Source organism: Camelus bactrianus, chromosome 11 (genome assembly GCF_048773025.1).
Source record: "Camelus bactrianus isolate YW-2024 breed Bactrian camel chromosome 11, ASM4877302v1, whole genome shotgun sequence".
In the NCBI taxonomy this organism is placed as follows: Eukaryota; Metazoa; Chordata; class Mammalia; order Artiodactyla; family Camelidae; genus Camelus; species Camelus bactrianus.
Window position 1 is genome coordinate 84,210,106 of NC_133549.1, and position 23,553 is coordinate 84,233,658.

Below are 23,553 nucleotides of genomic sequence, written 5' to 3' on the forward strand. Positions count from 1 at the left end.
AGCCTACTGCAGGGACCTACAGGGCTTCTCATCATCAGATGGCAGAGGCAGAAAGACCTCTGGGCAGTGGTGGGAAGGACAAGGGGCCTCTGTGGTGTTCCATGTCCTGGGTATAGAGCCTTGGCAGTGATCAGGGTGTGAAGGCCTGAGTTTTGCACTTGAAAAAGATAGCCTGGGTATGGTTCCCTGCTACTTGACCTCACTGCAATCATGCTACCTCTACCTAGCATAAGGTCAAGAAGAACTTCTAACTGGGTTAGAATTATCACGTGCCTACTTTACTCACATACTGCAGGTGTCCAAACAAGTGTGTTTGTGGAATCCCTGACAATGTGGCTCTTGATCTCAAGTTTGAGCCCCTAGAGGGTGAATATACTACCATGCTTCTGAGGTGGAGACAGTCCCTATAGGAACCAAACTGTTATATAATAAAACCCATCCTTTATTTATTTCTCTTCTGTCTATAACTTTTCAGCCAGTGCACTATTGAACTTTCAGGGAATGAGGATGGAGACATGGAGAGTTTGTAGAGCCTGAGTGGGTCATGTTTTACAATTCAAGGTCAGGATAGATTTCTTGAGGAAGTGCCTTTGTGTGAGCACCACACCCAGCTGGACAGCTCAGCCTCCTGCATGCACGGTCAATTTTCACTTTCTGCTCATTGGCCCCTCATTCTGGAAGTCACCTTGCCAGCCCATGTGGCTCCCTGCTGTTTCTCCAGACCAGCTTCTCCTCTCCCCTAGGCTGCCCCTGACCAACAGAGTCAGTCCCATCAGCCACTGCAAGGGCTGCCTCACTGCTCTCCAAGCCTGCACTGGGCCCCTCTGCACAGCCTCCCCCTCCATCTTTCCAGAGTAAAACTAGTCAATGTCTTCTGTGGCAGGCAGTTTGGGACGGATGGACAGACGGATGGACGGACACGCACACACACTAATTTTTCTTTTTGCTTTGGCTGGCTAAGCAGCATTCAGTGCCTGAAAGCCTCCCTTCTCCCTTGGTAACCCTCACTCAGCCTTTAGAACTGTCACCTTTCCAGGCAGCCATCCCCTGGCCCTTCCTCCCAGGCTAGATCACAGCCCAGGACATACCTGTGCATACATGCTGCTCGGGGTCCTTACCACATCTTTTAATAATCTGTTTAACTGTCTGCCTCTGCTCTGAGCGGGGAGTTCCAGGAAAGCATCTCTGAATCTGTCATGCCCAGCACCTGATCCTGATCAAGGTAGAGGCCTTGGAGCCAGGCCAATGACAGGGCTAATGGGTACTCCTGGGCTTCCAGGATGGGACCCTGGTAGAAGGCTCTGCCAGGTGCTTCTAGATCAAACTTCTGTGCAGTCCTGGTCTGGGAAGGCTCAGCTGTCTCCCCAAAATCTTGGGTGTGCCTTGAAACTTGTGGGGGGGTGGGGCAATGGGAAATGGTGGCTACTCTTCAGTCTTGCCACTTCCTCCCAGGCTGGAGCCCAAATAGTTTAACTTACATCTGGTGGTGATGGCTTGCCAGAAACATTCACTTAGCGGTGTAGAGAGCCCAGCTCACCCCTGGGTACTAGAAAGTAACTCTCAACCCCGGCTCATGTGTGAAAGGCTCTATGCAGGGTCAGAGTGTGAGCAGGCCAGCCGCTTGGAAAGCTCCTCACCTCCAGGCATTGAGGTGAGGGATGCACCGGTTTCTGGCCATGAATTGGGCTTTAGAGTCCAAGTGTCCTGCCTGACTGGCTGCTGAGCCCTGAGTTGTGGGGTGGGGGATGGGCCCCCACCCAGGTCCCTGGGGCCATTTAGGGTCCAGCTCACCACACCTCTGCTCCAGATGTTTGGCCATGGCAGGTCCCCTTGTATCCTGGTGCCTGGCTCAGTGTCTCTCCCCGTCTTTGTCCTGGCTGTCCTTGGCCTGGCTTCACAAGGGCCTCTCTGCCCAGGGCGGGGGTTGTGACATGAGGCACTCAGCGGCTGAGATTTATGATCGCCAGGGGTCTCTGGGAACCCCCAAGAGCTGTCTGAGTCATACCCTTCTTCATCTTCATGTCCCTGGCAAATGGAGGGCGTGAGGCCCCGGGCTGCCAAGTCTCTGCACACCACAGCCCCGGCAGTTCCCCACCACCCTGCTGGCCTCAGTATCCCCCCAGTTGGGAGTGAGGAGCACCTGGTACCCTCTCCAAGCTGCGAGCAGGAGAGCACCTCAGGTCGAGGCTGAGACTCCGCAGTCACGTGGTCTAGAGGAGGGCAGAGGGGAGGGAGGCGGGCGGAGGTGGGGAGCGGAGCCAAGGGGGAGGGGGCGGGGTGTCCTCCGCAGTTCGCTCCTTTCAGGCGCCCGGACGCTGCCAGCCGCAAGCTGCTGCGCCGGCCTGGCTGCCGCTGCCACTGCCTCCGCTGCTTCTGAAGCTTCAGGAGCCTCGGGAAGCGCCGCCGCCGCCGCCGTTGCCGTCGCTAGCCGCCCCGCTGCACCAGCCTGGGCTCGGGCTGTCATGCTGCCGCAGCCTTTCCTGAAGTCCGAGTGGGGACCTGACCACATTGGGCTGGGTAGGGCACCGGGCGCAGGGGCGGGCACACGGGTGAAGATGCGCCGTGGGGCTCGGCTCTCCCCGGGAACCGGGGTGTAGCTGCTTCCGGACTAGCGCTTCTGCACTGCCCTCAGCCTCGCCCTGGCCTGGGCAGATAAGCCGCACGCCCAGGGGACATGGAAACGCTGATGCTGTGACTTCTCCACTGGATATTCCAATGCCTGTCAGTGCAGGTCAGCTCCGTCATCCACCTCGGTGAGTGTAGTGGGAGGCAGGACTGAGGCTGAGCAAGGGGGGGCCCCAGCGGTGTGGGGGCCAGGAGACATCCAACCTTGGCTGTTCCTGGGCCTAGGGGCTTGGTGGGCGATGCTTCCAAGAAGGGCCAGGCCATGCCGCCCTGTGGGGGAGATGTGCATGAGCAGCGCCTTGCTCCCAAGGGCTCCCGCTGTTCCCCAGGTTTCCAGTACCCTGGGGGTGCCTTGTGACTTCTGTGGACACTGAGGGCCTTGGCTGTGTGCAACCTGGGGCTAGAGGCACATCTAGATCCTGGCTGGGCTTCAGGCTGGGTAGCACTAGCCTTTACTCTCAGCTCAGAGCAGCGGGGAGTTGGGGCAGACAGGGCCCTGGTCTCACCAAGTTGTCAGGGCAGGATCGAAGAGGCCCAACAAGAACTATGGGTGAATGTGGGTGGGTGGGTGTTGTCAGCGTGTGTTGCTGTGTACGTGCCTGGTACCATGTTGATGTCACTGTAAGAGGGCATTGGGGCCATCCTAGCTTGTGTTGGTGCGTGCATGACTGTCTCTCAGCCTGTTAGAGTGGACAGTGTCTGCCTGTTTCCCTGGTGGGTATCTGTGTATCTCTCAGTGTATGTATGGGTGTGTGTGTGTATCTGATTGTGGCGATGGAAGCCCAATCCTGGACAGTCCCAGAGTTTCCCGTGGCCTAAGTCTTGGGGCCTGGCAGATGGTGTAGGGGGTGAGAGCCAGGCGAGAAGCCTGGGCAGTGGTGTGTTGGGGGAGTGTGTGTGTGCAAGATGAGCAGGATGAGACCAATGGAGGGAGAACCAGGAGAGGAAAGAAGAGACAGAGTACAGGAGGAAGGGGCCTGTGAATGGGGAGTGTGTGGGAGCTGGTAGCAGCGTGGGGAAATCCCAGAAAGTTGGGTGGGTTTGGGGGACTGACAGGGGTTGTTTTTGGGGAGCTCCTTGGCAGTAGCCTTTATGGAAGTTGGGAAAGACCAGGGAGCCCAGAGAAACTGGGGGTTGGGAGCTGTGAGAAGGCAGGAATGATGGGACAGGCCAGGCAGGGGTGTGAGGGGTGGTAAGGGACTGAATCTGGGCTGATGCACTGCAATCCCCAGGCAGAGACCTGGCCAAGCCTGCTTCCCAGTGGTGGGTAGTGGTGTCAGTGGGGCTTGGGTCCTGAGGTCAGCATTGCAGCTCTGGGTATAGCATGGAAGGGGACCTCCCTCCTCCTGCCCAGTCCCCAGCTTGGGGAATCATTGGGCCCAGCCCTGGGACTATGATGACCCTCAGGACCTGGAGAGGAGGGAGGACTCCAGAGCTGTCCAGGCTGCAGAGCCAGGCTCTGGCGAGTCTGACTGCTCTCAGGTGCAAGTGCACAGAGTTGGCCAAGGCAAGAATGCAAAGGTCCAGCTGGAGGCCACCCTGGAGGAGCTGTTCATGGTTTAAGAAAGGCCCCTTTTGGGCTCCTCAGCTTTGTTGTGTCAGAAGGCAATGAGTCTAGGAACATTCTCCAATCCCCCCTTCCAGAGACCCCCCAATGTACGTGGAAGCAGAAAAAGTGGGGAGGGTTGGAGAGCAGGAGGCAGAGCCCAGGCAGCCAGACTGGCACTGAGCTGCCTGTCATCAGTCATCAAAAGCCCCTGCATAACAAAGCCCCCTGGCACAGGAAAGCCACTACGGACCTGCTTGCTCTGCTCTAGGCCAGCAGGGCAGAAGGAAGTCATTAATCCATTTTTGGGATTGGGGCCGGGGCCATTGCCCTGCGGGGAAATTTTCTGGCTCCTGGAATGGCACTCCTGGGGCCATGTCAGTGCCTTTAGGTGCTGCCTGATGTCATGCCAGCTTGACTCAGTCCATTCTGTGGGGCATGGCTCATACATGAAGTGGCTTGATTGTGAGAGACTTGTGTGACCTGGTGGCAGCATGTGCCATGTGCATGTGTGACTCATGTCAGGTGTGTTGGCCTATGGGGGCGGGTGTATTTCTGTGCTGGTGGACCAAGGAGAACTTTAAACTATCCTCTCCACCTGAAACTCCAGCCCAGAATTCCCACCACCTGGCAACCTGCAGTCCTGCCAGCACCATGATCTGAAGGCCAAGGGTGGGGGTTGGGTGGGGAAGGTGAGGCCTTCTCTAGGCCTGGTCTTGACCCCTCCTCTCCTCCAGGTGCCATCTTCCAGGAGAATGTGGCCAAGGATGACGGCATTTCCAGCTGGCCGCACCAGACCAGAGCCTCAGCAATGACATCCTGCAGAGCTAGAAGATCACCTACTCCATCAAGGTCATTGAGGTCAACAATCCTTTTCAGGCCCTGCAGGAAGGTGAGTGGATGGCCGCTGTGCCCAGAGCTAACAGGGATGGGGCCTGCCATGTGGCACAGCACTGGGGACCAGTGGGGTTGTTACCAGCTGGGCTGTGCAGGGCCCCCTGTGCCCCTGGGCAGTTGTGGTGTTATGCAAGGTACACGCTCTCTCCCTGGCCCCGCAAAGCCATGGCACAAGGAGTGCTCTGCACTGCGGGGCTGGAGTGGAGAGCTTGTGAGCAGGTGGGCTGGGCTCCTTCCGGACTACCTTGCAGGCTTGTGAGGCTCATTTCCAGCTCTATGGGCCAGTGTGTGCTCCCAACGCTGGTGGCACAGGTGTGTGTGGCTCAGGGCCCTCTTTGTTGTTTTGAGTGTTTGTGGGTGGGTGTGTCTGTGTGCCAGGTGTCTGGGGTGGTGCCCCTCCCCTGACCTGGATGGGCTGGTGTCTTCTTCACTGCCTATGGAGGAGCCTCTGGCACCTAGTCCTGTGGTCTCCTCTCTCAGGAGCACAACCCTGGAGGCAGAGCATTTCATGGCCCCTCTGTGCCTTGGCCTGCCTTTTTCGGCTGCCCTCCTCCAGGTTTGGAGGAGCTGTGCTCTCTTGCCATCCCTGCCTGGGCCAGAGGTGGGCGCTGTTTGACCAGGAAAGGAATGGATTTGCACCAGGCCAGGCTGAGGGGAAGAAGAGCAGGGAAGCAGGTTGATATTGATCATGTGACTCACAGAGAGGCTGCCTGGAGCCACCTGTGTGGTCCAGGGCTCTGGGAACCCATAGCCTGTCACTGCCTGGAACTGCAGTCTTGCTGCAGCCTCACAGCTCTGAGTGCGCATCTGGGCCAGAATCCAGCCAGCCTGGCCCAGCCCCCAAGCAGCGGGCCACAGAGCCCATAACTTGCTTTATTTGGTGGGAAGGGGTCAGGCAGAGCTGGGTTCAAATCCCAGCTCTGTGACTGATCTGCTGTGTGATCTTTAAAGGTCATTAGCCTTGTTCTAGCCTCAGTTTCAGTGTCTGTGAAGTTGGGCTACCTCAGTGTTGTGGTGGTGGATCTAGAGAGGTGATGTATGCACAGCAGGCAGGAGGCTGTCGGCAAGCAGCTGTCCACTGGGGTGCCCAGCAGCGGCGTGCTGAGCCCCATGGTGGGGTTAAGGGTTTGGGCAGTGGCACATTGCACCCTATGTGGACCTTGGTTCTCTGTGTCCTGGCTACCATTTGCTCTGTTCTCCTGTTCCCTGGAAAAGAGTGCATGACACTCCTTGGTCTCTGGGCCCTGCCTGGGTCTACCAACCCCCAGGTCAGGGCAGAGACATGGACCCCGCTGTCTAGACACCATCCTCCCGAGGCCCTTGGCTACAGCTCTTGGCTCAGTCTGTCCATGTACCGGCCCTGACATGGCATGAGCCCCTGCAGGCTGAGCCTGGGCCTGGCCTGGCAGGCTGTCTCTGTGCTCTCTCCTCCCCACACAGCCTTTCTTCTTGATGCAGAGGCAGAGGCATTAGGTCTTGCCTTAGCTCTGCTCCTGGACTAGGGCTGGGGCCTTCTTTCCATCCTTTTGTCTGAGTATCCAGAGGCCTGGGAGGAAGGGAGGGGCCACACTCTGGAACCTAATCTGAGCTCCAGGCCCAAAGTTTTAAGACCTGAACTTGGCACTGGGCTGGGCTCCTGGGGCTTGTCACAGAGGTGCCCATCTTGCAAGACTGGTGCCAGGTGCTGAGGGGCCCTGACTTGGCTCAGCCCCGGGGTCCTGGCTGCCTTCCGTGTCATGGCTGCAGACATCAGGTGCTGCTCCCCGTCAGTCCTGGGTGGTTCCAGGGCCCCTGCCCTCACTAACCACTCCCTCCATCCTGGGCTCTTACTTAGGGCGTTGGCCCCCCAGGGCCTCAGGGCCCATACATGTGGGATGAGATCCCTGCAGCTCCGAGGGCCATAACACTGGGATACACTGGCCTAAGGCTCTCTGTACCCCACAGCCCTTTAAATGTTTAAAGACAGCCACTGTGCCCCGCAGACTTTTTCAGGCTTCACATCCTGCAGCCTGAATATTTCTCACTTGGTTCTCTTTTGGATTTGTTCATTCTGTCCTTTCCCCACTTAACACACAGCATCCCTGATGTCTCTTGATACGGGACTTAATTTGCTGACCTCAGCTTTCCTGCCTACAAAATGGGGATAGTGGTACCTCCCTTAACAGGTTGTCTCCAGGACCAAATTAGGTAATGACAGTGGAGAACTAAGCTGGTGCCTGGCACTAAAGAGGCGCTCAGGAAACAGGAGCCACAGTTACTGTCCTCAGGTTGTCTGACCAGTGCAGAGGGAGAGGCATAGTCACTGCTTGCCCTGGATGCTCTGCTGACTCTAATGAAGTCCTAGTTAGTACTCCTGCTATGGGTCTGGGTGAGGCTCAGGTCCTCAAGCCCAGAACTTTTGCCCAAGAAAGGGTGATGCATCAGAGAACCCCTCCTGGAGCCTGTGCAGGTGACTGATTCCAGTGTGTGACTTCACACCTGCCTGTTTATAGTCCAGCCTGCTCAGAGCTTGTGAGTCTCAGTCATGCCTTCCAGAGGGTTGCCTCTCCTTCCCAGCCCTGAGCCAGCCCGCAGGGTGTCTGCGTCTCTCTTACCCACCTCCAAAATGCTCAGTAGGCCAGGCCCAGCCTGATCCCACTGCTCAGCTCCCCAGCTTACTCTGTGGCTCCACATGGGGTCACTGGGCAGTAAGCAGGGGACACGGGATCTTGTCTGTGGGGAATCACTGATGTACCACAAATGGCTGCATTTCTGCCCCAGACTCCATCCTGTGTTCTGTTTCTACCCATGTACACTCTTTATATATGGACTTTACAGAATCACAGCACATGGGGTCTTCTAGGGCCTGGACTCCAGACTTTTCCATTCCTCCTTCCTTCACTGTAGAAGCCTTGTGGGCAGTCACCTGGGTGGCCCTGGGAGCCAGTCCAGGAACCTCACTGAGGGGAAGAATGAGGTGTGCTTGGCAACTGTGGTCTAGTACAGGCTCCTGGAGATGGCCTGTTAAAAAGCAGAGGCATCTCTCAATCCCCAGTGTCTGTGGACCCCTGTGCCCAGGGCTGTGTGAGCATCATCTCAGACAGCCCTGGGGAGCGTGGGGGAGTATACAGAGAGCAGAGGGAAGCAGGGTTTGCCTCACAAGTGTGAACGAGCCTCGGAAGCTAAGCAGGGTCGGGCCTGGTTAGTACTTGGATGGGGGAAACGTGAAGGATTGGTAGCCGAGCCAGCATTCTCCCTGTTCCTTGCCTGCCCTCCCACTATGCACGTGACCCTCACCCTATCTCAGGCCTTTGTCCAGTTCTCACCACCTCCACCGACATGACCCCAGCCTCAGCCTGGATCCCTGTGGTCACTTACTGTTCCCTGCCTCTGCTCTCCCTCCCAGGCCTCTGTCCATGCAGCAGCCAGCGTTACCTGAAAAGTTAATTCAGTCACCTTCCTCTCCTATTGAAACCCTTCAGTGGCTCCTTGCAGTACTGAGAACAAAATCTAGACCCCCTTATCAGGGCCTGAAAGCCCCCATGTACCCCCAAAAGGGCTGAGCTCACCTGCTTCGCTGCCGCCACACCTCTTGACATCTCTGCTGCAGCCACGTTTCGTTTCTTCCTGTATCCCCAACAGGTGAAGCAGGCTCCCACCACGGGGCCTTTGTGCATGCTATCCACCCCCACCTGGAAGGCCCTTCACATGACAGGCTCCTCCTCAGCTCAGCTATTCCTCAGATCTCACCTTCTCAGAGAAGCTCCCCTTGGCTCCAAGATGGGCCCCTCCCATTCCCTGACAAAGCCTTCTTTTCCTTCTTTGCCAGCTTCCCCACCTGCAGTTATGTTATTCGTTTATTTGTGAGGAGCATCAGGTCTGTGAGGGCGGGGACTCGTCTGTCTCATTCACTGCTCAGTTCCTAGAGCCAAGCCTGGTGTGCTGTCGGTCATGGGTGGTCAGTAAAAGCCCCTGGATGGATAATAGGACAGATGGACACATGGAACCTCTGTTCTCTGAGACCCCCTCAAGCTTGGGGTCATGCTCAGAACCACTCGTGGTCCCACAGCATGTGGGGCTTGTTGCATTTATAGCTGCCCCGTCCTGCCACCTCATGCTGGCCTTTCCCTCCTGGTCAGCTTCTGGATTTGAAGAAGCTGGCAAGAAATAATAGGAGGTGGTGGCACAGCCTCTCCCTGGCAGTGGCCACTTCCATGGGGGATACTAAGGCCCAGCACAAAGGCTACAGTCACATTGAGGAGGTTTCCCATGCTCACCATCTGGAGCAGGGAATAATTTTGGGGGACTCATTTCTCAAAGGTGTTTCCCCACCTGAGCTGTTCTGTCAGGGGCTCAGGGCCATTGGTCTGTCCATCCCCTCTGAGATGTGCCTATGGGGATGGGACTGGGTGGTGAGGGAAGGGAGGTTACCCAGGGGAAGTAGACGCTCATCCTGGGCTCCAGGTGCTGGCCTTGGGGTCTGTGTAGCTTGATTGCTGTGTGGGTATTGGGTATAAGCTGGGATCTGGGTTCTTCCAGATCCACTCTTTTTTTTTTTTATTGAAGTATAGTTGATTTATAATGTGTTGGTTTATTTTGTACAGCACAGTGGTGGAGTTATGCATGTATAGATATTCTTTTCATTGTAGGTTATTACAGGTTAGTGAGTATAGCTCCCTGTGCTCTACAGCAGGACCTTGCCATTTATCTGTTCTGTATATAGTAGTTTGTATCTGCTCATCCCACACTCCCTATTTATTCCTTCCCTCTGCTTTCCCCCTGGTAACCATAGTTTCTTTTCTGTGTTTGTGAGTCTCTTTCTGTTTTGTAAACATGTTAATTTGTGTCTGGGTTTCCACTGTTGTCTCCCACCTGGGAATCCTCTGGTGGGCTCAGGAGCCCACTGACTCTGGCCTCAGTCTCCACATGTGTGAAATGGGGATGATGACTTGGGGAGGGAGAGAGAGGAGCAACTGGAGGTGTGGGGCTGGCGAGCATGGCTGCTTGAGCTGCCAGATCCCTTGCCCCACACTCCTGCACAGTGGGTAAGCAGTGCCCATTTGCAAGAATGCAGCTGCCGACTCTGCCACATTGGCCTGTGAGGAAGCAGGAATTAGAACCCTCCAGGTGAGCCAGGGCTGAAGGGGCTTTGAAGCTCTTTAGTTAATGATGGAATCCTCATCAGGAGGAGCCTGGGGAGCACAGCTCTGGGGTCCAGCTGTGTCAGGCTGCTTAGCTCCTGGACCTTCATTAAAGGGAGGACAGCATGGGTCTGTGATGAGTATCAGCACCCACTGAGCAGTGCTGGCGAGTGCTCCAGGGGAGCTCCTAGATGGCGGGGTGCAGCTGGACAGGGACTGCTTGCCAGCTCTGCTCCAGCCTTGCCTCTGGGACACTCTTCAGGAAGCCCTCCCTGGCTGCTCTGTTACCTGAGGGGTCTGGGGCTTTCTCTTTGCAGCCATGCTATCCCGCCCATCTCCCCGCATGTCTTAGGGGTCACCTGTGGGATCTGGGAGCACAGGCACCATTTTTTGTGTCTCACAACACCCAGCAATGCAGGACCAGAGCAAGTATTTGTTGAGTGGCTGTGTGACTGTACCTATGGCATGTACATGTGTGGGCCTGCAAACACACAGGAGTGCTTGCCTATGTGTCCTAGTGAGCTCCCAGGCATAACACCTGCAGATGGGCTGAGACCCTGGTGGTGGGAGGGTCCAAGGATCATCTACTTAGAGAGCCCCTTCCTGTCAGGACCCCATTTCTGTGACAAGAAGGCTGAGCTATGGTGCCCTGGGTGATGTGGAGAGTTTCTGCCTCACATGTCTGAGAGGTGGTAGCTGTTGCCCCCCTGTGTGCTTGTGGGACTGCTAAGTTGGACCACCTGAGAATACCACCCCCTAGCCTTACACCAGGGGATCCTGCTGAGGGCCTGAAGTCACTCTCTGTGTTAGTTATATTAGTCATGTGGGTGTCAGGAACACCTGTACCAGCCTAAGAAAATATGGATGTTTAATCAGGCCATATAATGGAAAAGGCCTCAGGTTGTATAACTTCAGGCATGGCTGGATCCAGGGGCCCAAATGGTATCCTTGGGACTTTGCCTCCTTTTCCACACACCCTGCCCCTGCCTTCCCGGGATTGGGCCTTCCCTCCCAGGCAGCCTTATCCATTCAGAGCCCCCAGGCTGTTGCAGGCTCATGTCTAATCAGCCCAGCCCCCTGGTGCTTCCCCACAGGAAGAGGGAGAATGTTTAACAAGAGCCTCCCAAGGGTCCCAGGATCGCTGCTCATGGGCCTGGCATGGAGACAGTCTCCTCCGGATCAGTCCTGGTGCCAGTGGAGTGGGATGCCCTGGGGCCACCTCAGCCCCTGAGCTGAGAGTGGAAGGGGCAGAGGGGACATGGGTGGTGTCACCTAAAGAAGAGAAAGGAGGCTGGGTCCACTCAACACCAGCTTGCCCTCCGCCTTCTGTTTGCTGCCCCCCGGGAAGTGAGAGTGGCCATGAAGCATGGGGCTTCTCTGCCCATCCCCAATGTGCTCTGGGGATCGGGGTTGGGCTGGAAGCCATGGGGCCACACCTGGTGACCAAACCTTTCTTCACAGGTGGATTCCAGGAGACCTCAGACTTTGAGGATTTGAAAGCTCTCTGGGGCTGGCTGTGTTAGGAGGGAAAGAGCCATGCTTTGAGCTGTTTGCTGTGCCCATGGGGTCAGGAAGGAGACCAGATGAGGCTGGGCGGTGTGGGAAGGCTTTCTGGGGGAGGAACACTTGCACTGGCCCAAAGGTCAGGAGGCTTTGAGTAAAGGAAGTGAGTGTTTCAGGCATGTAAGATAGAGTGGGCTGAGCTGTGGGTGGTGTTTTGGGCAGTGAGGGAAGGGTTGGGATCAGCCTGGTGGGGCATGGGCTCAGGGGTGAGAAGGGAGAGGACCCTGGGTCTGAACCGCTCCCTCCCAGGTTTCCTGAGAGTCCCTGTGGATGTGGTGTGACTGGGACCTCCCTTCACACCCTTAAGTCCTGAAGGGAGAGGGACCTGATGACCAGGAGGTGGGGTGTATTGCTCTGTGGCCTCCTTCAGGTCCTGGGGTGTCTGCGGTCCTTCTCCTAACTGTGTGTGATGTGAACATCCTATTTCCAGGAAGGGGTGGGACAGTGGGTTTTGGCCTTACACACTGTGCCCCCTCTTTATATGTAGCCACAATCCATAACCTTGGCCCCTGACTCAGCCTTTTCCACCTGGGAGGGTCTTTCCTATCCCCACGCCCTGTTGTGGGCAGGGCTGTCTGCTGCCTTAGAGATGGCTCATTTGTGGTCACCCCTGAGAGCTCACCCAGGTTCCAAAGGAGGGGGAGAAATCCCAGGTTGGCAGCAGGAGACCAGGCTTTACCCCATACCCCAGGCCAGCTCTGCTCATCCTTCTGTCTGGTGGGGACTTTGCCCCAGGCTACCGTGTACCCTGAGGGGCTGGACTGACCATGGCAGAATTAGGAGTGCAGGAGGGAGCTGCCTTATTGACAAGGGCTCCCACATCCTCCTGGTCAGGTTCTGTCCTGCTCTGAATTATTGAATAGAAATCCTCCACACCATGAGGCAGAGCTCTCAGGGCTGCCTAATCTCATTAAGAAGTCCCCTGAGAGTCTCACTAGGTGGCTGGATGCTCAGAGAGGTTTATCTCTGCCACAGGGTGGTTAGGCCTCAAGAGTGTGGACCTGGGATCAGGCCCCTACCCCGCTGCCCTCCAAACTCAGGCTTAGGCAGAAGTGATGCTTTACAGCTCTGCCAGCCACCAACAGTTCTTAATCAGTTATGGTTTGCTAGGCTTAATTACTTTAAAATTATTAATTTCAGCTGGAGAAAGCAGGCAAAGGAAGAGGAAGAAATTGGACCCTCCTTAGGGCCGTGAGGCTGGGCCAGGGCTGATGGGATGGTTTCCAGCTGGGCCAAGACCACTCTCTGGGAGAGCTCTGGCAGGCTGCCCATCCTGCCTGCTGGATGTGGCAGGGACAGACCAGTGGGCTAAGAGTATGATCTGTGCTACAGGAGAACTAGCCAGCCCAGGGGCCCTGGGAGCACAGATACAGTGTCTTATGTAGTTTGAGAGCAACCATGGGAGGCATTCTGGAAGAAGTGACTCTTGAGCTGAGTCTTGAGGTGGGTATTCAGAGGCTTGATCAGACTAACATTCAGGATGTTTGATGAGACCCTAGGTATTGATGTGCTGTTTCATCCAATGACACAAAGTCAAGTTGTCGTGTCTATATTTGAGGTGGTAGCAGCAATGTTCAGTGATTACATTGGTTAGTCCTTTTGGGGGTGAAGAAGTATGATTTTTTAATTACATCATTTCTTTTTCATTTCTTGCTGGTTTAATTTTGTAAAGAGACACTTCCCTTCATCTACTGTTTGGCCACCCATTTAAATAGTTCATAGAGGAGAGGCACATTAGATGCTTCTTTCTTTTCATTCACTTATCCATTATCAAGACAATGAATTGCTACCCTGTCATCCTGCAAAGATGATGAATTAATTTTAAAAACCAAAATGAAGTCAAGGATTAAAACCTGTTTGATGGATTACAATGTACTGCAGTTACTGTATTTGCTAGTGTTCAAACTGTCTCATCTTGTCACCAGTGGTTCTCCAAGAAACCTTATTTTCTTTTAGCGGGAAATAATATTGAATACTAAATATCCGACACAGGTATCCCCCTGCTTCTGGCTTGAGCATTGTTTCTAGGTCTTTTCAGTGGGAAGTGCTAGGTATTACATATATGAGAAAATTCTCTGTTGTTTGTACAGATACGTCCAATTCAAATTGAGAACTGTGAGATTTTTACTTAACCTCTTCTGTGACATCTGTATCTCCTTTCTTCCTCACTGGTAAATCTGATTCTCAAAGGCACAGGGAATAATTGAATTAGAATATCCAACTAGTCATTTGTTTCACCTCAGTGGATGCACACCCAAGTTCAGATGAACAATATCCATATTACCATATAAGACCTCAATGAGAGAAATTGAAGACTATAGGAATAAATGGGAAGATATTCCATCCACATGGATTGAAAGAGTTAATATTGTTAAAATGTCCATATACCCAAAGCAATCTACAGACTTAGTGCAATCTTTAATATAATCCAATGGCATTCTTCACAGAAATAGGACAGACAATCCTAAAACTTGTATAGAAACACAAAGACACCCAATAGCAAAAGCAATCTTGAGAAAGAAGAACAAAGCTGGGGACATCACATTCCCTCACATCAAACTATATTACAAAACTGTAGTGATCAAAACAGTATGCTATTGACATAAGCACAAACCCACAATTGAATGGGACTGAATACAGAGCTCAGGAATAAACCTATGCATATATTGTCAGTTACTGCAGTCAGTTTACAATAAATGGTAAGAATACACAGTGGGGAAAGGACAATCTCTTTAGTTAATGCTGATGGGAATGCTGGACAGCCATAAGCAAAAGAAGGAAACTGAGCCACCATCCACAAAAATTAACTTAAAATGGATTAAAGCCTTGAATGTAAGATCTGAAACTATAAAGCTTCTAGAAAAAATAAGGCAGTCAGCTTCTTGTTAGCCCTGTGATAATTTTTTTTTTTTTTTGGATCTGCCTCCAGAGCAAAGGAAACAAAGGCAAAAATAAACAAGTGGGGCTACATGAAACTCAAAAGCTTCTGTGCAAGAAAGGAAACCATCAACAAACTTTAAAAGCTCCCTCTCAATGGGAGAAGTTGTCTGAAAATCACAGCTGTCATGTGGATAATATCCAAAACATATGAGAAATCATACAAATCAACAGGAAACAAAAAATAAGCAGTATGTTTATAAAATGGGTAGAAGATCTAAATATTTTTAAGGAAGATGTACAGATGGCCAATAGGTACATGAAAAGAAGCTCAACATCACTAATCATCAAGGAAATGCTAATGAAAACCACAATGAGACAACACTCACACTGAATACAATGGCTATTATCAAAAAAAAAAAAAAAAGCCCAAGAGATTACAAATATTGGAAGGATGTTGAGAATAGGGAACCCTTGTGCACTACTGATGGGAATGTACATTGGTGCAGTCACTATGGAATACAGAATGGAGTTTACTGAAAAAATTGAAAATAATACTACCATACAACACTGCTATCCACTTCTGATATTTATCCAAAGAAAAGGAAAACACTAACTTTAAAAAAAATTAATGTACAGTCAGTTACAATGTGTTAATTGCTGGTGTACTGCTCAATGTGAGTCATGCATATAAAGAAAATACTTGAAAAGATACATGCACCCGTATGCTCACTGCAGCATTATTTACGACACCCAAGATACAGAAACTACCCAGGTGTTCGATGACAGAGTGGATAAAGAAATGCTGATACAGGTGTACAATGGAATATTCAGCCAAATAAAAGAATGATATCTTGCCATGTGATAATATGGAAGGACCTCGAGAGCATTATGCTCAATGAAATAACTCAAAGAAAGGCAAATACTGGAGGATTTCACTTATATGTGGAATTTAAAAAGAGATCCAAGCTCATATACATAAAGAGAACAGATTGGTGGTTGTCAGAGGCAGGAGGTGGGTGCGGTGAAATGGGTGAAGGTGAAGAGGAACTAACTTCCAGTTTTAATACAAATGAGGCATGAAGATGTAAGAAGCAGCATGGTAGCCATACTTAATAATAATATATGGCATATTTGAAACTTGCTAAGAGAGTTGACCTTCAAAATTCTCATCAGAAAAAAAAACTGTTTACACATATATGGTGATAGAGGTTCATCTAGACTTCAAATAGGAAAGAACAAACCTGACTCCATATTGATCTGTTTCATTTTAACCTTTGTATTCTATTGGCTTTGCTATAAAGTAATCACTAAAAGAATGTTGTCTCTAGCCTGAAATGTACAGGAGAGCCTATTCTCAAGACTCTGACCCCTAAAGAAGAACACCTTTCCCTTTCCATTCACATAATTTGCAAAACAGAGAAAAACATTGGTCTTGTGGAGATTTATAGAAACATTGTGACCAGATCAACAGCAGCAAAGAAAGTATTCAGGTTCCAGGAGGTTTGCACCAACCAACCACAACCACTCCCCTTTTAGTATAAAAGAAACATGAATTTGAACTCGAGTAAGAACGTTTTTTGGGACACTAGTGTGCTATTATCTCCACCTGCTGGTTTTCTGAATAAAGTTGCTATTCCTTGTCCCAGCAACTCCTCTCTTGATTCACTGGCCTGCTATGTGGCAGACAGTACCAGCTCAGACTCACCAGCTGACTTGTTTTGGTGATTATTTCACAGTATTTACAAGTATGGAATCATTATGTTGCACATTTGAAACTGACCTAATGTTGTGTACCAACTATACCTCAATAAATAAATAAATAAATAAGTAAAAGCTGCAGAATCCTAAGATAAATATAATATAGAACTAGCTGTGGCTTCTGAAAAGTTAAAACTTTAGTTGCATCACATGTCAGTTGTTTCCTTCCCATTCCCTCTGTGTTTGTACCATTTCTACATTCTCAGAACATAAAGCCATTAGGAGATAGGCTGGGACCTGGTACCCTTTCCCTGAGTGCTTGTGTTGATTTTGTGGCAGAAAAGGCTAGCGGCTCCATGTCTGCTATAGGGCCAGGTACTGTCTGTCTTCTGTCTAGGATGTGTATTTCTGTATTTCAATTATTCTTTATGATTTTATTTTTTTAATGTAATTTTATAAGGCACCAAAGTAAGGTGGAAACAGTTGACCTTTTTCTCATTTCTCTAGTCTCCTACAAAAGCTCTATATAATGCCAGACGTTGGAACCATCCAGACTCAGAACTACCTGGGCCACCAGTAGCAAACCTCAGAGTGTCACGGTAAGTGAGCTGTGCTTTACCACTTCATGTTTATGTAATGAATTATAAATTAATTAATCAGTTGCTATCTTCATTCATAATTTGAGAGTCTCTGGCTTTTCTAATAGTTTATTTGTGACTTCCTCACTAAAATTTAGTGGCTTTAGTTTTCATTGGAAAAGTAAAGATTGTGGACAGAATAACAGAAATTCTGGTGTTACTAGCTTATAAATGAAAGCCTCAAAAAATATTAGACTACTTTACTCCTGACCCACACTTTATGGAAATGCAGTATTGTGTATTTCATATTTGTATTAAGAGCTGTATTATAAATTACATTAATCTTCAAGTGGCTTTGAGTGATTAATTTGCTTTCAGAGCAGAACTTTTTCCTGCATTCCAGTAATACCTTTCAATTCAAAACACATTTGAAACAGATTCTTATCAAATTATTTTCTTCAGAATAACTGATAGGACCATATATTAATACTTCTGATTAACGGTGACACTTCAGCCATCTGGAGCAATCAAAGAATGAGTACTTTATAATAACAAAAATAGGGATAGAAATCATTCTAAAATACAATGTACAGTTCCTTGTCTTCTTAAGTTGATATATTATACTCCTTTTACTAGTATAGAACCATCATTGTGCAGATGATGGCTGGTTTTTCTTACCCTAATATACAAATGCCTCTATTTAAAAATTTTTCTATCTGTTGTGGTTTTCCTGTCCATCCTGAGCTGCTTCTAAGTGCTATTTATGTATGTAATTGTGTTCCTTCTAATGGTCTTGGGGACACATAACAAATTGTATGAAATCTAAGGTCAAAAAGACCAGAAGGAATTCCTGAGTGGTTCTTTTGTGAATAAAGCATTTTGGGTCTCACCTTGTAGGGCATAAAATTTTTAAACTATCCCTAGCGACCTTTATCTTTGGCAGGGGGAGAGGGGATTATTATTCTTAATCTAAATTTGCCAATTAGATGAGATGTTGCTATTTTTATATATTTATTTAGAACAACTAATTTAATACCTTTATTAATATGTGAGGCTGTCTTCAAAGGAACCAAATCAAAAAGATGATGGAGTTCTTAAGGCTCCTGCACCACCACCCAAAGTGATAAACACTGTGATAAACACCGTGACAATACCTCCTCAGCTCTACCAAGATATAGTTACTGTACTGAAATGCAAAGAAGAAGACAAAGAAGACAGCAGCTATATACAGTTTTACTGCACATGGGTAGAATTTTGTGTGTTATAGCCTTTTAATGTCCTGAACACATATTAGTACCCTGGTGCTCAGCTTTGAACAATGAACTTATCCTACTACTACCAGTGTTTTTACAGCATTTGATTTGGTTGCTGTCTGATAAACTGTACACTTTTAAATAGAGCCCAGCAAGCCCACGGATGTAACTATACTACTTCATGGTTACCAAAGAAGTGGACTTCTGTTTTCTTGGCAGTTAGATACTGTTGTTCAGCATGTGAAGCACTTCAGTGATGTAGTGGAATTTGGTGAAAATCAAAAGTTAACTGGTGACAATCAGTACTTGTTAAGTGACTTAAAGTGCACTCAGCCTCTAAACACATGATGCCTTAGATCTTATTTTTATATTTGGTAATTGTATGCCTCCTCTTTCTCATTAAAATTTCCTCAGAGGGTAAAGCTAAACATTTGTGATTTCGTTATCATAGGTGTAGGATATAGTGATGTTAAAATGGGATTGATTTAAGAGACTTAATTCTACATGGATGAAGGAAAGTTGGATGATAAGACCGTTTAAAAGTATAGAATAGGATTCAGCTTCCAGATGCTTAAAAGAAGTGTTATGCTAACCTTAGCCCCAAATTTTACACATGCAAATGGTAAATTTGATTGAAGTACATTTTGCTTTGGATCATCTCTTATATACTATAATGGATTGAATGTCTTGATTTGATTGAATTATCCAGACATTTGGAGTATGTCCCAGTAGATATTTATAATCTTTATGAATCAGAAGCATTATGAAAGATAGCTGAGATTTTTTTTTGCCTTTAATTTAATGGTAGTAATAATGTAAGGAATACACTACAGGCGATTATGTGTTATTTATATTTTTTAATATAGCATGCATAATCACATAGTATACATCAGTAAGTTTTTAATAATTTGGCTTACCCATGTTTTTTATATTGTGATCTGTATGAGCAATGCTTTGACACCTCCTCACCCCAACTCGTGTCCTTTTGCTTGTTTTGGTACTATGTAAACAAAATACTAAGGCACTAGATATTTTCAGCCCCCTAACCTAGTCTCTTTTCTTCTAGTGTTATGAGCTTGACTACTAAATGTGCCACGCCCAGTTTTAGAATGTACCTGAGAGCACATGGGATGCTAGCAATGGTCTTTAACACCTTGGATGATTCCCAATATCATCAGGGATTTAAGTTTCTGGGATTGAGAAGCATTATTTAAAAATTCTACTTTATTTGGCTATTAAAAAAATACCTTCATTCATCTATAAATATTTCCTAATTATGGGTTGAGTTAGTCTTATTTGCTAAATATTTAGAGCTTAATGCCCGAAATTTTCTCTTAATAAATTAAGTAAGGTTATTTTCTAATGACCTTTTCCCCCCTTAACTTGTCAGTTTATACTATTAAAACACTATTTAGTTATCATAGGTAGCATACCACACTGGAGATTCTAATTCTGTAAGTATTGATTTTCTCTAGTTAAAAAGTACTGAAAAAATTATTTATTTTTGATGTTAATAGCATGGAAAAAAGTAAAAAGATACTAAAAAATATTTTTGACATTTTGTTTGGATGTTGAATATAGGACATAGCCCATTATGAAAAAGAATCTATTCCTCATTTTCATTATGATTTTGACACTTTCTCTTAAAAGTAAAGCATATATATAAAAGTTGGGTTTAACATTTTCAAAGTTAGGAAAAAAATCATTGTTAATCATGATCAATAGCGGTATTTTGAGATGGAATTTTTTTTGCTCAAGGAAATATCCCAACTCCTGTGCCATTTTAATTTCCAGAAATAGTTTGCTCTGTAAACATTTAGTTACCTAGTCAGAATTTTGAGGATTCAAAGCTTAAATCTTTAGATAATTAGTTGTGTTTCTGTGCATTGAAATGTGTTAAGTACAGAATATTCCATATATTAGAATATCCCAGCATAGACCTTTTTGTTATATTAATGCTTACCTACATCACCTTCAATACTTGTAGATTTTATTATAAGCAGAGTGTGCTAACTCTACCTGATATGAATGATTTTGAGAATATATTAATGGTTCTCTAACAATTACTTGCTTCAGCCAGACCTGATAGGTTTATTGTAAAGAAACGACTGTGAATATGCTTCTTTGAGCATCCTAGCTTTATATATTGACACAAACTCAGCTGTGTTTATTTCACATGAAAAATAGCTGTTTCTGATACAGATTTTACACTTACACCATTGCATTTAATTATTGATTGTAAACTAAAACTTTACTATATCATAAAGAACACAGAATGAAGGATATTTTAAAATAGGATTATATTTAGCTGAAAAACTATTTTGTAAACCCTTCATTTAGCACTTTGATGCCCCAGAGCTAGAAGCATTTATGTAGGAAAGTTCTGAAGAAAGGAAAATTTTAAGCAGCAGTGTTTTATTTATGTATTTATTTAATTCACATTTCCCTAGAATATTTAAAGAGGGGAGTTTTCACTGAATACATTTTCAAGCTTTCTAAAATATGAACAAATGTCAAAATGATCTTATCCCCTGAAAATATCCCTAATTGCTGTTTTTTTTCTTTTGTCTGTTGAATCTGTCCCTTTTACAGCTGCCCTCATGTACATACTGAGTAGAGATCTTTTGAACATGGATCTTGATAGAGCTAGCCTAGATCAAATAATTTGACTTTTAGTACTGGAACAAGATGCTTCTTGAGCTAAGCTGTTGAATGAAAAAGACATGAATAAAATTAAAGTAAACATCCAAAGGATCTGTGAAACTGCAGAAGAAGCACCTTCATCTAGAAAGTACAATGGTGGTTTCCTTCTTTCCATTCATAAAGTGAAAATTACTTTCAGGAAGTTTTTAGTCATAGTTGTTGTGTGACTTTCAACAAATCATTTAAACCCTTGTTTATAATTTGGTAAATTCTTGTGAGGTTTTGCTCAACGTAATTCTGTTCCCTGCCTGATGTTCCTAAACTGGCCCATCAGTATTTAGTTTAGTTTAGTTTTGTTGTGTTTTTCCTGGTGACAATTTTTATTGCATTTTGCCTAATCCTTTTCCTTTTTGCTTTTGTTTGTTTGTTTTAATGTAACTACATTGAGGCTACTAGGGATCTGAATTCTTACTCTTTGTAGGTTTCAGGGATAAAGATTCAACGGATTTTCAAAAGCCATTTTCAGTGAGCATTCACTTATTCCAGAGTATCTCAGGATGTCTGATTAACTGCTGTAAGAGATCAAGACTCGGAAGGAAGATTCCTGGGCATCAGCCCTTCTCTGGAGCAATGTCTCTTATCCTAGGGGTCATGGCTGTGGCTACCTTTATGCTCAATGTAACTCCCTAAGTTAAGATGACTGTGTTGCTTTTGGTTGATATTATTTCTACTTTCTTCTGGCTTCTTTAAAGCTTTTCTTAAAGATTGGTAGGCCAATAGAAGATAATTGGTCTTGTTACTAAAAAAAAATATTAAATATTCCCAACATTTATATATTTCCAACATCTGAACTATGTAAGCATTGGTTTTTCTTCTGCCCACAAAACTGAAGACTGCAGCATTTGCCTCAAAAATTGCAGAAGGCTTTGTGTTAGCCACATATGACTTAGAGTTATTGCTGTGTTTAGTTAAGATAGAGTAGGGAATAGATTCAGGTAGAGTGGGGTTTGAGAGGGAAAATGAGTTACCATTAAAAGGCAGGACACAAAATTGACGTGTACTCAGGCCTTTCAATTACAAAAATTAGAAAAGTGGTAAGATTGTAGATAAGCAATCCTTCTACCTTCTACCAAACGATCTGTATGCTATTTTTGAAACATATTTTACTTTTAAAAGTACTTTTAATATTTTTACATATACTAATTCTTAATGGTAGAAATTTGAGCCTGTAATTTTTATTTGCTGCATGATTGAATAAATATACCTTTATTACTATTTTGTCTCCCATAGTGTTGTACTTTTCAATTCTTTCCAGGTGTTTTCTCTTGAATAACATGATGATAAACGTTCCTTGAATTTTCTCCATCATTCGTTGAATTTATTAGGATGGTAAATACCATTATAACTTTGTTATATTGTGTTAAAGAGTTAACCACATGATTAAAACCAAACACAGTTGCTAATGTTAGGATGCCTCTTTTTACACCACCCCCACTTCAACTATTCTTGAATTTTGTGTGTGTTTTAAATCTTACAGTAGACATTGCTTTATAGATTGACTATCCCCTACACATAAGTGTTGTTTGTTTTGTTAGTTATTTGACCTCTTCCTTGAAATACATGACTACTCCTGATGTGCTGTGGAAAGATACCTTAAAATATTAATATTATTAGAATAATAAATATAATTCAAATATCCAAGAGCTCACAGTTGCTGAGTAGTATTCTTATTAATGATTTGGTTGTGCTTTTAACTTTTTGAGGACTATTCCAGTTTCAAATAAAATGTTTGAACTGTAGGCTACTTTTAAATACTAGCTTATAGTATACTGAATATAGCAAGCAGTCCTTTTTATACCTATAGAAACAAACAATAAAGTCCCCTTTTTGCATAAAATCTTGTGAATCTTTGCTATATTAACACCAAATTACTATGTACTCTCTTTTCTAAATGAAGAAAGCCTCATTAGTCTTCAGCTTCACTGCTGTGACTCATGAGCTGACTTACCTGAACTGATCTCATTACTTTACTCTTTCAGGGCCTTAGAATGAGAATTGAGTAAAATTTAATCTGTTTTTATAGTATTGAATTCTAGTTTTATGTTTATCACCTTGCACATCAACCTTGCTTTTTTTTATAAAGAATAAAATAAAGTCTTTAGATCTCTTGTAAATCTAATAATACTAAGATTTTTGTTGATTAGATTTTTTTTTTTACATTTCTAATTATCTAAGTTATATTCAGTTTCAAATAGGTCAGGAAAACAATATAAAGTTGCTTCTTTCAAAGGAAAGACACTTTGGGAAGAAAATCAGGTCTTTTCAGCTTTGCTAATTAAAGCATTTCTTTTGATAAACTAAAGCTTCTTTATTTCATCAGGAACCAGGTTGCCCTTTATTGGAGTGTGGCTATGTGTGTTTTTAAAAGATACAATTAAAAAAAAAAAAGGAAAAAAATTAAAGGAAAATGAAGAAAAAGGAAAAGTAGACTGGTTTATAAATAAGGTTCTGAGTGCTCTGTGCTCCCTCTACTGGTGGCCCTCAGTCATTATTTGTGTATAATACTGTCATGGTGGCCACATGATGGGTATTCAAGCTGCTACCGCTGCGGTGTAGTTTAAAACTGGTGAATCTGAAGCCCTAAAGATAACAAAGGATTTTTATACAGAATAGATAAGAACATATATAGAACAATGTGAAAAAAGACAAGAAACTTTGCTGGAAAATAAGGAAGGAATATTTGACGGGGG

At 46.4% G+C, this 23,553-nt stretch overlaps 1 pseudogene; it reads left to right on the forward strand.

Annotated features, from left to right (window-relative positions):
* The window catches only part of LOC105080835 (zinc finger protein 532 pseudogene), a 61,070-nt pseudogene that overhangs the window by 18,864 nt on the left and 18,653 nt on the right, over positions 1 to 23,553 (forward strand).